Genomic DNA, 13,597 nt, shown 5'->3' with positions numbered 1-13,597 from the left:
GATGTCAGATTGCTCTTCTTTGACCATTTTCTTTAGGACTCTTTGAGTTAGAGGTGGACCCAGCCCTCTGGTATTCCAACTTAAACATTTAAATGTTGCCTGTGGCTCTTCTCTTATTCTATTGCCATGGGCTTCAACATTAAAAAATCCTCTTCATCATCATGGTCCATTGGGGAAACTGGCTCAGGGTGGACTTGGTTAATAGGAGAGATGGGTGGGGGCTGAGTTGTTATGTTTTCCTGTTGATAATCATGAGATTTCAGGTTTGGCCATGATCTGTCTAGGTCTTTTGTTCTTTGGTTTGTTTTGGTTCAACACCTCCAGTTCAGATTCAAAAATGGTAAAAGTGAGAGTGGGGATAAATTCATGGTGTGTGAGGGTGAGAGCTGCCAGTAAGTTGACCATTAGAAACATTTGTGGTGAGTTGTCCATTCATGGGCTTTTGATTTGATATTATGGTGGTCTCTATGGTAGGAGTGATGTAGCAGCTAGCTAGTTGGGGTAAGAGTTTCAAGATGGTTGCAGAATATTCAGGATGTTGGGCCAATTGGGCTTGAAGAAGTTCAACATGGTTTATGGTCATTGTCATGGGGTGTTTTTGTAATTGTTGGTATAGCATTGACCCAGGGGGGTTGAGTGTATGGTGGGGTAAACAAATGTTGGTGGCTACTATATTGGTGAAATTGTGGTTGGATGTCAATTGTTTGGTGCATGTTAAGAGGATTGACAAGGTGAGGGTAATATTGAGTATAGTGTGGAAAATGGTGTTTTGAAAGGTGGGGAAAAGGTGGTTTGGCAGGTAGTGATGGGTCATCGGGCTTGTTGTTGATGTAGCATTGCTGTCAAGTGTGTAGTTTTAGAGGTTGCATGGGGATTGGCTGCTTGGCTGAGGAGTGCAAGTGTTGCAATAGGGTAGGTAGCCTGTTGTATCTGGGTGTCAATGTTCTTCTGAACCGGATTTGGGGGAGTGGAATTTTCTAGGGCTGATGTGGCATTAGTGTTTTGGCCTTCTCCGACACCGGCAAGGATGACCGAAGCCTGTTCCATCATTCTAGGAGTAGGAGGGGTGCCTCTGATATGCGCTCCATATGGTTTAGTGTTGAAGTTTTCACATATCTCTCCTTCCAAGCATCCATGGACTCCTCTAGTGGCTTTGCTCATCAGTGAATAGTTTCCTACAGGTTTTGTCTTCATGGCCAATGAAACTGCAATACATGCAGTAGATTGGTATCTTTCAAACTTGACCTTCACCTATAGTACTTCTCCTTATGAAAAGATACTCTCACCCTCATATACCTTTGTTGTTCACCAAACTGGTTTCCATTAATCAAATAAGCTTTCAATGGTGAGCCAATTGTCGTTGCCAAATGCATAGCAAGTTTTAAACTGAAAATCTCCTGTGGGACACCATGAAGTTGTATCCAGATCTCCATCTTGATGAAGCTCCATTTTTCTTCTGCATTCCACCTTTCCATAACAAGGAGGTTGCCTCCAATAGTCCATGAACCATCTTCAATGACGTTTTTCAAGTCTAGCACACGCGGAAATTGAAAGAGGAATATATTTTCTATCTTTGGGATGACATCCACTGGGTTTTTCTTCCTTTTTTTCCCCTCTTTTTTTTTCCTTCCCCTTGGGGTTTTTTGTTGTTTTGTGCCGGTGAAAATGAACGGTGGAAACTTGGGAATTAGAACCGGCTTCCGTCGTTCGACGGTTTAGGTTTTTGGGGTGGATCCTATTTTGCATTGGTTTCATTTGTTGTTTTTGCTAAAAAATCTGTGATATGTCATTCATGTACATACATCATGTGTTGTCCAGTCATTATTCTTAACTACTTAGCACTAACATTCATTATTTTCTAACTTCAAAATAGTTGACAATATGATCACTTGTGTTGAGGTCCGGTGGATTCATCCTATGGCTGGTAGTACTATGCCTGTAACATCCTCTCCTCCAACCACGACATGCATCCCTGACATTTTATGCCTTGGTTGTCGTTATCCTGCTTTATGAGTCTGGTCATCATATGCTTAGGTAGATACCAACTTTGGGATCGCACTTTAGATGGTCTGATGGAGGGGTATTTGGGGAAACATGAATAAACAAAATTAAATTTGGGAAGCTACAAATTTATAGGAAAAAGTCCCGTTTCTACATTTCCCGTTTCCCGACTTTCCCGTTTCCACGAATTTCCTAGGTTTCCACAATTTCCCAGTTTCCCCGATTTCCCCGTTTCCCACGAGTTTGGGAATTTTTCCCTCATGAACCGCTGTGGTCCCCGTTTCGATAGGTTTCGGGTTTCGACAGTTTCACTTTCGCGTTTCGCGCGGGACTTTTCGGTCCTCTGGTTTCGTTGCATTTTCCAAATGGAAAATTTCGGTGAATTTCCGTTTCGGTGGAACTTTGTTCTATGCATAGAACAAAATTCCATCGAAACTTCAAAATTTTCACCGAAATTTTCCATTTTGGAAAATGCGAACAAACTCATGAGCCGGTCCTCGCTTTCTCGAACTGTCAATTTCGTCGACCTCAAAACCTATCGAACTTGTCGAACTTGGTTCAACCCGGTTGGACCGCTGATTATGAGGAAAAAATTCCCATTTCGGGTTGCTCTGGGAATTTCGTGGGCTTGGAAATTTTGTGGAAAACTAGGAAATTTCATGGAAACTTGGGAAATTTCGTGGAAACTTGGGACTTTTTCCTGGAACTTTTATAGCTTCCCAAATTTTCAATTTTTTGTTTATTTCATGTTTCCCCAAATACCCCTCCATTGGACTTCTCATCCAAAGTGCGTATTCCCTCCGGTGGTTATCTCTTCTTTAGCTATTGATGCCACTCATAAAGTTCGTTGTCGATTACTTGACAACCATAGGCATATGTCTGGGTGTCTATGTTCGTTGGTTGGAGGAGAGGATGTTCAGGCATAGTACTATTCAGCTCATAGGATGATCCACTCTTGGCCTCCTCTTAACACTAAGTTGTATTTTCCTTTTATTGTCAGCTATTTTGAGTTAGAATTATATATTGATGTTATGTGCTTAAGTAGTTAAGTTTATAATGTACTTTTGGACAACTCGCATTGATGTTATGTCGTTGTGACATATCTACATTGATTTTTAGCAAATACACTGCTTCGTTATCTCTTTAGCTTAATCGATCCCCCCCTCTCTCTCCTCGCTTGATGTCGCTTGTCGTCCTCGGTTTCCTTGTTTCCGTTTCCCCTGTTTCCCATTTTCACCCGGTCGACTTGAGTTTCCCTCAATTTTTTCATGGCTGTATGGGTCAGGTGAATGAGGTCGCATAGGGGGTTTTGGTGGGGGTGTGTTTGTTTGGATAGCAAGTGGTGTCGTGTCTCCCTGGTAAGGTTTGGGGGCTATGTTGTTTCTGTTTTGTCTAGATGTGGATGGGTTGCAGGTGTTTGTTGGGTTCATGTTGCTATGTAGTTGACAATTGTATAAGGTATGAAGGTTCACAGGCAGTGGTGGAGCCACGTTGGGACCGGAGGGGGCCATGGCCCCCCCGGATTTTTTGAAATTGTAAATGTCCTTGTTTTTTCCTTATTTCTCTATCTTTAAATGTGAAATACTAATATTTGGCTCCCCTCCAAAAATTTTAAATAAAAATTTAAGATAAAGATGATGGGTACAAATGTCATTCATAATCTTTATCTAATGGTTATCATTAAATCCCTAGTTTTAAGGAATAAAATGTTAAATGCTAATTAAAAACTAACTCACGATCCATGAATTTCTCCTTATATATTCTCTCCTATTTTCATTTCTATTTATTCTCTCATGAATCTCCTCTTTTATTCCTCTTTTTTTTTTTTTTTTTTTTTTTTTTTTTTCACACCTCTCACAAAATATTGAAGTAGTTAGCAAACTTTGGAATTTTCCTAAATCTTCTCCACATCATGTATTCACTCTCTTTCTCAAATTATTCCTTTCTCTCTCTCACACTCACGAATTTTCTATTAATTTACCTAATTTTTAATGTAGACTCCACATTAAAATATAATAATATATTCTGAGGTGGGACCTACAATGGGTCCCACATTGGCCCACATACATTCGCCCCCCCCCCCCCAATGTTCAATCCTGGCTCCACCCCTGTTCACAAGTTAGAAGGATGGATGGAAGAGGCAAGTGGAATGGGTTGATGGATAAGTTCAGGAAGGTGGCAAGTAGGCTATGGGGGTCACTCTTGGTAGAGGAGGTGGAGAACACTCTCAGAGGAGGAGGAAATCACTCTCGGCGGAGGAGGTGGCTTTTCTTAGGATAAAATCAGGTCATTGGACCTATTTCGCTTGAGGGGGCACGTTAAGGAAAGATCTCCTAAACCGACATCTACAATAGTATAGCCTGTCTTGTGCAGCTGTTGGCAGCTTCTAGATGCTCAGTTGTGTGATCTGGCCTTTGTTGTATTCTTTGTATATATCTTGGCAGTCCATTCTGGATGCTCACCCTACGTGACCGTGCCTCTGTTGTATTCTTTATATGTATATTGTAAAACCTTCTTTAATGAATATATTGATTGAAAAGTCTATCTCGCTCTCTATTAGTGAACAAGCATGCACAAATGCACGGTATTGAATAAATTCACTTCATACCATTATTGTACCGAACACCAAAAGGTACAAATATATCATACCGTCTATTGAAAGGTACAACTATGCCATATTGATATCGTACCTAGCAGTTTAATGTCACACCCCATTTACTAGAATTTTATCCAAGTCATTTCTAACAAAGAAATTGGATGTCTGACATGTGTCCTAACCGTGGTATAGTGTGTTGGCGATATACGATGATATATCGCCATGCCGCTGGGGGGCGACACGGCTTATACAAAAAGTCGATGATATATCCCGAAAAATTGGCAACATATCGCGAAAAGTCAAATTTTCGGCGATATATCGCCAAATTCACCATATTTAATTAATTTCATTCGATTTTTCACCAATTTTTTGTTTGATTTTTGCCAAAGTGACGTTGGGCCTCTACAAGCCCAGGGGCGCTGTCCCCACACCCCTACCCGCTCATCGGTGAGCAAGACCCCCTGTCCCCTCGACAACAAAATGTGAAGCATGAGCCATACTCAACATAATTGTATAATGAATTGTAAACTTTAGTACATCTATTCAATAGTTGTGTATTTGTGTTTTCTTTGCATGTTTACATTAGTTTATATGAATTTTCCAAACTTCCAGTTTTGCCTGCATATAGCCGGACATGTGCCAATCAAAAACTTTAGATTAAGTGATGTTTCAGGCCAAAATAATGTTCCCAATGTGTTTATTAACATTAAATTAGGTTACACAACAAAATTCAAGCCAAAATGACCCTTAACACCCTCGGAAACCAGGGCTCGAATTTTCATCAACACCCTGCAAAAAGTCGCCAACATGTGAAATCCCACCTATTCCTAACCTTGCTGCTGTGCCAAATGCATACCTACCATATACATTGTTCGATTTATTCTCTGTTATATGAGTTGCCTAGTTTCATTTGGTAGAAGTTTACCCCGAAGCTGATCTATTCTCTCTACGAATTCTTCTTGTGCCTTCTATTCCCTTTGATAGGAGGGTGACCTCAAGCCATTCCCATGCCGATCCTTCTATCCCTCTGTTCTAGAGTGGACCTCCATCACTCTAAAACCTTGCGAATTCTCTACATGATGAGTTCGGAGAGAAATTAAGTGTGATCTTCATGATTCGTTATTCCTTCTAATTGTTTCAAGACTTCCGCTTTTCATCTCCTATTCTTCAATCAAGGTTAATAATCTCTCTTGTGTTGTATTGATCTACTCTTACTATGTTTTATTCTTTGTGATTGAGGCTGTGGGATCTGCAACCTTGCAACCATCTCTTCTACAATCTCCTTTCATTCTTAAGGTTTTATGATATTCATATTGATCTTCGCCATAATCCTTGTGAAATCTTCATAAAGCCATGATCATACTTTCAATTTGATTTCAAAGCATGTTAGATTTACTCCTTTGTTTTTATTACAAAGACTTATTGTTATTTGATTCCGTGATTTTGGGAGGAGTCAAGGTAGCGATGTATCTCCATTTCTTTCGGCCTAGTACTCTCCCAATTTCGAGGACGAAATTTCTTTTGGGGGAGGAATGTGAAATCCCCGGTTTCTACCCTTTAACCCGTGGCTTCAAATCGAACCGGGCCTCGAGTTGACGGCATGTGGGCCATTCAGTGGAGCCCAAAGGGTTGGATGGAACCCTTCTTCAAAATCGAAATTCCAATGTTGGTGGATGACCCTTGTGATGATTCATCAACTCTCCTAAAGTTTAATTGAAGAGAGAGATTAATCATGATGGTGTGGGTGATCTTGAAGCGGCCATAGATCGGTGATGGAGAATCCGATTGGGTAGGTATCAAAGCGGGCGTCGGACATTTCCAACAAGGCAAAGATCTCCCAATTTGGACCTTGTTTGACCCTCCAAACACGACCGGTCGATCGGCCGGTTGAACAGCCGGCCGCCGCCCGTTTGGGCGGTCGGGTTTTACCCTTTAAACCCTATTTTGGCTTTCTTTCACTCATACTCGCATTTTAGGGCTAGTCGAGGCTGAGGCTAAAGGAGGAGGGAGCGGGAGAGGAGGTTCCTAACCATTTGGACTCGTGCTACACCGGATCATTGCGAAATGTTAGGAAGGTAGAATCATCAAACCCTCTTCTTTAGCTTAGTTTTTGGAGTAGTTCTTCGATATGATAGATTTGAGTAGTTGTTGCTTTATAGGTGTTTTGAATGCTTGCAAATAGTTTCATTTATGTTTCCCTTTGGTTTGTAAGTGATTTGTGCGAGTCGTTGCAAGCGATTTTGCATTTTGGCTCTCGGACCGTGAGAGCACTGAGAGCCCAAATTGGGGCTTTTTGATTGAGATGGAATTAGATCAAATTGAAGGTATAATTAGGACCCTATTGCTGCCAATTAGACATTCCCAGGTTTCGTTTGATTCGACTTGAATCGATGGTGATTTGATTTTTTCGAACTAGGTTGAGAGGTGGGTTCAAAACTAGTTGGCGATTAGGCTTTTGTTGGGTGATTTTGGGAACTCTATTAAACCCAATTGACTTCTAATTTATGTTTATTGATCTTCTTACATGATTAGGTTTATTTTGATTATAATCACCAACTCGTAAGTGTGACTTTGTGGAACTTTGGAGAGCTTATGCTAACTAAAAGGTGAGGATATACTCAACCTTATCTTGCATGTTTAATTATGTAATTAAATTTCATTATTGATTATTGCCGTGTTTTAATATTTATTATCTTGTGATTTTGTGTGGGACTTTGCGAATGAAGGTAGCAAGTATCTTTGCTTCTATTTTCAATATTCTTTGAAAACAATATGAGATGTATGAGATGGATGAGATTGAATGGATTGAGTGTTTCTTTTACTTTCAAATTCTAAATCATTGATATGAAGATATATGGATGATGTTGAACTAAATTACTCTTTTTATTTTATGTTTCAAACTAGGGTTGTGGGTTCGCCCATTACCCTAGTGAACTTACATGAGTATGCATCTAGACTTAAGTACATGAATGCTAAGTGTCTAGAGTGTTTGGCTAGGTAACCTCATGAGTACTACTACCCTTCGGGGGTATTGGCCGGTTAACCCGTGATGTTAGTGGCTGGGTCCGGGTCGCGGCCCACTATCATCATAGAGGGTAGGGTTGCATATAATGATGGGCTCCCGGGCGCTCAGCCGGTGAATGTCCGTGAGAGGACATGGAGAGCATCCGTCCATTATATGTGGCGACCACGGGTTGGAATGAGATCCACGATGCCTCCCGTTGGGATTCCATTCATGGTGGAAAGGTATTGACCGGACACTAGGCATGAGGGGAGATATCCGAACCATATGTAGTACGAGACTGTATGACTTTGCACTGGGCTAAGATTATCCTTGACATGCGCCAATCTCATACCAACCGGTGATGTGAGAGAGTGGTGACCTATACCCCAACAATGGCTTGAGAGGACTTTACCCAACAACCGCGGAGAACCCAATAGACGTCTCTTGTTGAGGGAGAGTGACTGAGACCGCCCAAAGGAGATTGGTGTGCAAACTTAATGAGTGTCTACCATAGAGACTTCATGATAGAGTTAGGAGCATAATATCATAATCATTCATACATCATTTCACTATCATTAATTACATTATCGATACTCAAACTATATGTGTGGTGTGGGATCTTGTGTACGAATGCACGATATGATGTGGAATCTTGTGGACAAATGTATGATAAGATGTTGAGTTGCCCTCACTGAGTTCTGTTGAACTCATTCCTTTTTGTATGTTTGTTCTATTAGAATATTCTGCAGGTTATGAGAACTCCTTCCAAGTGGAGGATTCGTCAGTCGCGGTTTTCTTGAAGGAGTGACTGAAGAAGATGTAGACTTGCATGGAGCTTCATGCCTGTGCAAACACTATTCTTATGAGGTTGGATTCCATTAGGGAATCAATTTAGTTTAATTTCCGCTGCAACAAACTATGTTTCATTCGAACTCTGATGTCCATTTTGATTAACTTTAGATATATGGATGACTGTAACCTTTTGATCAATCAAGTTTGATAACTTTATACTTGAACTTGATTTATTCTTGTCCTTTTAATTATGCTATATCTTGTGTTGTATGGAATTGTCACTGAACCTAGGTCCTGCGGTGTATCACCCCCACGGGTATTCGGGTATGGCCGGATTTGGCTGGGTGGGGTGTGACACAACATGTCGGCGAAATGTCGCCGTGTTGGTGGCTGGTGAAGGTCCACATGTCGGACCTCGGTCCTAACATCAATTCAAAGAGTTGAAGTCTATTAACAAATCACATCAAAGGATTGTGATTGAATTAAAACAAAAAAATTGATGTGACTTGTAAATGAATCTCAACTTGTAATGTGATGTTAGGACCATGGTACACTATGTCGACGATATATCGCCGACATAGGGCGATATATCACCCTGTCGCTGGGGGGCGACACCACTCCCCCCAGCGACAGGATATTTACAATATATCAGTGATAGATCGCCCTGTGTCGCGATATATCGCCAAAATGTCAATATATCGCCGAAAAATCGGTGATATATCACTACATTCGCATATATAACAGTATTTCATTCGTTTTTCGCCGATTTTTCTTTCGATTTTTGCCAAAGTGACATAGGACCTCTACAGGCTTCGGGGGCTGCCCCCACACCCCCGCCAGGTCGGCCTCCCCGGACCCCTGCCCGCTCACCGGGGAGCGGGACCCCGTGTCCGTTGACAACAATATGTGAAGCATGAGCCATACTCAACATAATTGTATAATGAATTGTAAACTTTAGTACATCTATTTATTAGTTTTGTATTTGTGTTCTATTTACATATTTACATTAGTTTATATGAATTTTCCAAACTTCCAGTTTTGCCCGCATATAGCCGGACATGTGCTAATTATAAACTTTAGATTATGTGATGTTTTAGGTCAAAATAACACTCCCAATGTGTTTATTGTCCTCAAATTAGGCTATATGTCAAATTGCAAATCAAAATGACCTAAAATACCCTTCGAAACAGGGGCTCGATTTTTCATCGAACCCCAACCAAAAGTCGGCCGAGATTAAGCGACATGTCACCCGAGTCGCCGTGTCGCCATGGTCCGACACGACGACACGGACCAACATATCAGACCATGGTTAGGACACATGTCACACATCTACAAGAAAATGGATGATCCATTTTTTAAAGGAAGATGGTTTGGATATTAGTTTCCCATTTACTAGGGTCAGGTGGGGACCATGACACTTAAACTTTACTGAGTGACATGGGAGTTGCTTTTCTTTAACCATTTCTTCTTAGTAACACATTTAAAATATCATGATACAACTAGCAAAAATGTCAATTTACTAAGAGAGGGTAAATATAGGAAACAGATCACCTCACGGCAACTACATACTCTAATTATGTTTATTGATAAATACAGTCATATGGTATCCAAGTCAACATTAACTACTGATTTGAACATTAACTATCTTATACAAACACTTAAAATACTTAAATGTAATTGTCTGTTACAAACTGAAATAGCTAGCATATCCAAAAAGAGACATTGAGCTCTCAATCTTGCTCTTGGATTGGTATGCCTTTATAATTGTCCTTTCACTATCTATCTGCACATGATAATAAGGTTTGAGCTATGCTAGCCCAGTGAATATTATAAAACAATCATGCTACATACCGAAAACATAACATGCACGTTTTCCAAAATAAAATATTAAGTATCTTTTCAAGTACATGTTAATGCATGTGTCATGATAAAAACATCCAGTCTCAAACATGTTCCAAAAAGTATTTTCAACATAAAATATTTCCAAATTCTTTCAAATATTCTTTTTCTCTTTCTCTTTCATTTATATTCATAAGCCTAAGCAGATCCATGGAGGAAGTAAATCTCTCCAAACCATCGAAGTAACAATACCACCGAAGTGGTTTCATCTACACCACCAAAGTTGTTTCATTCTCTAGGCACAAAACCACATACGTCTCTTAGTCTACTATCATTGGCTTAGACCCATAATCTTTTCATTTTAACTTTGACCACAACATCTAACCATCTAGGTACTCAAGGTACTAGGACTTAAATGGACAGTACTCATCAACATGATATCTTTTATTCCATTTCAATCTTGTATTTACTAAATTTTACATTTAATCATTTAAAATGCAAAAATAAAGAACTTCACTTCGATTATTTAATCATAACGAAATCTTTAAACACTTGCATGTATGCGAACCCGTCATGCATAAAATAATCAGATGCAGAATCCAACAAATACTAAATAAAGTATGACTGCATAATTCATATGCATCAAAAATCACATAACCTTGCAAGTGACTCATGATAGTAAAAAATGCAATACTATTGCTAACATGAATTGAGTTATGACACTCACAAATATACATGTTTGTTCTTATCTTTTAAACCCGAAGCCTCCTTTTCCAAAATTACCATTTTAGTCTACATCCCCTAACATGCCAAATTTTAATCTATTTATAGTAAGACATGTACAATTCGCACTATATGACCACTTCGTATGGTACAAAATAAAATCATCTCTTGACTGGGCCGATTCCATACTTACTAGTAACCTCATTGGCTGTTTTGACCATTTTCTTGTCGGAATTGGGATTTCTCTTAAACATATGAAATATATATAAATAGGAGCAAATTTACAGCAACTTGTGAAGTTAAATAAAAAAGAAAAAATATATATATCTCATATACACCAAAATGCCCCTCAAAATTTGGTGACCCATAACATTTCCGTCTTAGCTCGGGACTAGGTGCAGCTACATATAAAATTTCTCCACATCCAAAAAATATCCGATGTTTATATGGGACGAGGATAAATATTTAAGATGAGTGTTGTTTCTATGTGGATCTTGTTGGAAAATGCCATGTCAGCATTTTGCCACATCGGCCTCCATTGGTTTTAATGATAACAAACATGAAACTTGAATTCACCATGTTTTGATGATAACAAACATGAATTAGAATTCACCATGGAAAAACATGAAAATAACATGCATATGAATGAGTGTTTATTTGCTATTAATTACCATTCATATTTTCCAATCATTCATGTGTTTATCATCATCAAAAAGGGGGAGATTGTTGGGAAATGCCATGTCAGCATTTGCCACATCAGCCTCTATTGGTTTTGATGATAATAAACATGAATTACTAATGGCTATATTGAGTTATGATGTTTTAGTTCAAGATGAGAATAAGTGGACCAACTCCAAGTCAAAGCCATATGCAAGTCAAAGCCAAGATCATGCCAAGATAGACATGAAGATGGACATGAAGTCTAAGTCAAGATGACCATGCTAAGATGGACATGAAGACCGTTGCACAAAATCAAGTCGAAGATCAAGTCGAAGATCAAGACTTAGGTTGAATTAGGGCTTAGGACACTCTCGCATACACATTCATGTAAATGCATCAATTATATGTAATTCATATTACTAGAGTGACCTAGGACATGTTAGTGAGGTGTACAATGCTTAGGGTTGACCAAAAAGTCCAAAAACCCAAGCCATGTCCCAGCCCCAACTTAAGCCATGAAAATAGAGTTGCCGATGGCACAGGTGCCAGGCAGACGGATGTCCGTCCTCCCAAATCCCCAACTCGTTTCTCAAAAAACAATCGGGAAGGCGACGGAATTTCCGTCGCAGACGGATGTCCGTCTACCGACGGCGCCATACGGATGACCGTCCCGGCGCGTCCGTCAAGCCGGTCAGGGCGGATGTTCGTCCGGGGCGGATGGATGTCCGCTCCCCGCTAGAGCGCCGCGGCGGGACGGATGTCCGTCTGGGGGCGGGGGTCCGTCCTGTGTTTGACTATAACGGCTAGTTTAAAGAGAATATCCTCTCACAATTTGCAACGGATACTTTTGAGACGGATGACCTTCCGACCGCACGGACGTCCCTGGGGCTGAAAAACAGGACAAAAATGTGTCCGTTTTCTATCCGTTGGGGATTGGGTTTTGGCACTCAAAGGTGCTCTATATAAACCCAATTCACCTCATTTGAGAGTAACAACACTCACACTTGATCACCCACTCCCCAAGTGATCCTAAAGCTCTCAAATTGCAAGAAAGCCTTGTGCTTTGCCTTTCACCTTCTCCCAACCTTGAAGAAATATACCAAGGTGTTTCTAAGCTTGTGGAAGCCAAGCTTGAGGTGATTGAAGGCGTCGGTGGTGCATACATTTCCATTTGAGCATACAACTCACATTGCATCACATTCACACAAGAGGTAAAGTGTCACACCTCTTAAGGTAACGTCCTTCCTTTGTAACTGTTTCAATTCTAGTCTAGGTTGGTAGATTAGAATTGGTCATTGGGTGCTCTTGCCCGTGAACAAAGATTGCTTGGGTGCTCTTGCCCGTAAACAAAGATTGTTAAGGGGTGCTCTTGCCCTGCTTGTTAAACAAAGATTGTAAAGGGTTCTCTTGCCCCGCAACAAAGATTATTGTAAGGGTTTGATCTCTACCCATTGTATTGAAAGAGAATCAATAGTGGAATACTCTCTTGAGGCCAAGAGAGGAGTGGACGTAGACTTGTATAGTAGAACCACTATAAATCTCGTGTTGTGGTTGCTTGTATTGTTTAGTTTCATTTGAATTTTCAATTTACCGTGTATTTCCGCACAATCGAAGAATTTGGACAATCCACTAGTTGCAACCTAATCACCCCCCCCTCTAGGTTGCACCAACAGATCTATAAGGGTATTTCTGGCAAATCACCTAGCAAACCACCCAAAATCCTAGCTGCCACTTCCTCTCAAGCTTATACAGCTAGGGTTGCTTCTAAGACATCCATAGTTGATCAAACTACTGCTACTACACCGAAGATGGTTTCTCACAAGGACTCTATCCAATCCAAATAATCGTTTGAAGAAGACTACAGTCTCTATAAAACCTTGGTTAATATTTTATGTAATCTCAAACACTTATCTTCATGTAAGTTAAAACTCTACAAACATTTAACTCAGGGAATCCATATGATGACAACTACAATAGTCCTA

This window comes from Hakea prostrata, chromosome 7 (genome assembly GCF_041222555.1).
Source record: "Hakea prostrata isolate BN-2017 chromosome 7, UWA_Hpros_2, whole genome shotgun sequence".
Classification (NCBI taxonomy): domain Eukaryota; kingdom Viridiplantae; phylum Streptophyta; class Magnoliopsida; order Proteales; family Proteaceae; genus Hakea; species Hakea prostrata.
Note: the sequence above shows the minus strand (reverse complement) of the source record.